General features: G+C 43.1%; 1 long non-coding RNA gene across 1 annotated transcript; it reads left to right on the top strand.

The window, feature by feature from the left end:
- Positions 1-1290: 1290 nt before the first annotated feature.
- LOC106726642 lies at positions 1291-1558 on the top strand. Its single transcript, XR_001362712.1, has 3 exons — positions 1291-1361; positions 1415-1427; positions 1537-1558. It is a non-coding gene; the product is annotated as an uncharacterized LOC106726642 (long non-coding RNA).
- Positions 1559-2335: the final 777 nt, after the last annotated feature.

Raw genomic sequence — 2335 nt, 5'->3', positions numbered from 1 at the left:
AACAGGGCGGGCGGAGGGAGCAGTTATGGCTGCTCTCAGTCCCGTTCCCAGAGGCTCTGCTTCTCAGAACCCCAGCAACGGCTGTAAACCTCGGAGAGAAAGCTGCCCTCACATTCCAACTGATGCCAGACAATCCCGCTTCTCCCGTTTGAGTCTGAGTCCCTAGAGACTCGCCCGGATCTGGAGCTCCGAGTCTGAGACTCCCTCCTGATTGAAAACGACAACTGTGCCCTCAGCCACCAGCCCGCTTTGCGCGCGCACCACCGCACCTTTATATTTTCCACACTGTGCCTCCTCTGAGCCTCGGTATGCTGTTGTCTTTCCTTCTAGTTGAAGAGTCTGTCCTCAGCCAGCTTTCCTGTGGTTCTGGGTGATGTCCGTTCCGTCTTTTAGTTGTATTTTTGAAGTGGTTGTTTGCAGCAGCAATCTCCAGTGTTTACCTTTGCCGCCATCTTGGTCTCAAGTTTGACTTGTTTGTTGTTGGTGTTGGTGGTGTTAGGGTGTGGTGTAGGGATGGAGTAAAAAAGAAAAAAACAACTATAGAGAACCCATGGACATTGACTACATTGTGGTAATCAAAACCTCTGTTTTAACAAATTTTGGCAATTTCAGTTCCAGAAAGAAAGTGGTCAAAATGTAAAGTCAATTTAAGCTGCTGTAAGAAGTCATTATTCTTGAAGTCTGTACTTATTGGCATCTAGTTTATAAACCCGTCTACTACATTTCATAAACTTGTCCATACATATTATTCATGAACCATTGAGAAATCATATTTTTAAGAAAGAAAGTGAGTCTCTAGATTTCTACAAATAATTTTCTTTAATTTTTTTGTAAAGGCTCAGCATGAAAAGGAAGCATCAAAGGAACATATGGATTTATTCATATCTCTGCAAAAGAACTTACGTGAAGTAATGAAGCAAAAGCGTTATTTAGAAAAAGAGATAACCAGGTAAAATTACATCTCAAATCATTTCTACCATGAATTAAGATTTAACTGTCACTTTACTTTATTAAAACAATAATAAAAATAAAAATTTATTTTCTATCTGTAATTTTCTTAATTAAACAAATTATCCTATTTAAAAATTGACTATAGAAACTCACAGCACAATGTGAAACTGTTTTGAGGGCCACAATATTATACTTACACTTTAATGACTTTTAAAACCATAATGAAGATGCCTTTTGCATATCCTGTCAACTGCCAGAAGCCAATTCTAGCATGTCATTGCTGGGGTCCAACCCCAGCAAGGTCCAGGGGGCCCCAAAGGTGTGGATGGAGTCGGCGAAGAAGGAATGACATGGAGGCAGTGTTCAGTTGATCAGCATAGCAAGGTTCTCCCGCCAGATTCTGTAGCCATGTTTCTCTCGCTAGGTTCTGTTTCTAGGTTCTGTCTCTAGGTTCTTCAGCCAGGTTCTCTCACTAGGTTCTATGTCTAGCTTCTCCAGGTTCTCCTGCCATGTTCTGTCTAGGTTCTGTGGCCATCTGTAGCAACAAGGTTCTGTCCAGGATCTTTTGCCATGTTCTCTCCCTAGGTTCTCCAGCCAAGTTCTGTTGCCAGGTTCTGTCCAGGATCTTTTGCCATGTTCTCTCCCTAGATTCTCTTGCTAGGTTCTGTCTCTAGGTTCTGTCTAGGATCTCCAGCCAAGTCCTGTCTCTAGGTTCTCTTGCCAAGTTCTGTCTATAGGTTCTGTCTAGGATCTCCAGCCAAGTCCTGTCTCTAGGTTCTCTTGTTACATCTGTATTTATACCAGTTGATTTTAATCCTGTCAATTTCTATTCCAAAGGTTAGGGTGTTTCTTATCTCCATTCCAGGGAGTAAAGATTATGTAGCTTAACTACCCGCCTGGCACTTAATTAAGGGGTTGTATCCCCTCCCTAACCTCAGGGAAAAATCCCCACCTGGGGAAACAACCTTTCTCGGAGAGGTGACCTTGGTTAAAACACATGGCGCTAAGGAGAGCAAACATATTAAGAACAATATGCTATATATGCCAGGTCCCTTGAAATATATGCTGTGCAGATGTTTCTTTCCTGCAGCGACTGTGTCAAGCAGCAAGGATGGACCGGCTTCTGGCAAATTCCCCCTTTTTTATTTTTTAAAGGATAGCTCATGCAAATCAGCGGCCACCTCTCAGATTGGGCCGTTTAAGACTTGGAAGAAGACTGGCAAGCAATGACAAGTGAGCATAGCTATAAACATAGTGGATGGAGCGCACAAGGAGCCCTGTTCCTGTAGAAAGTTGCGGCCTCTTCAGTCAAGGGATTTCAGCTGTCCTCAAGTTGTTGGTTTGATTGCCTTTGTTTATCTGGCTAGCGGGCGGCGTCATTGGC

Source organism: Myotis brandtii, unplaced genomic scaffold, assembly GCF_000412655.1.
Source record: "Myotis brandtii unplaced genomic scaffold, ASM41265v1 scaffold297, whole genome shotgun sequence".
NCBI classification, from domain to species: domain Eukaryota; kingdom Metazoa; phylum Chordata; class Mammalia; order Chiroptera; family Vespertilionidae; genus Myotis; species Myotis brandtii.
Note: the sequence above shows the minus strand (reverse complement) of the source record. Positions and strands in the feature narration are given on the sequence as shown.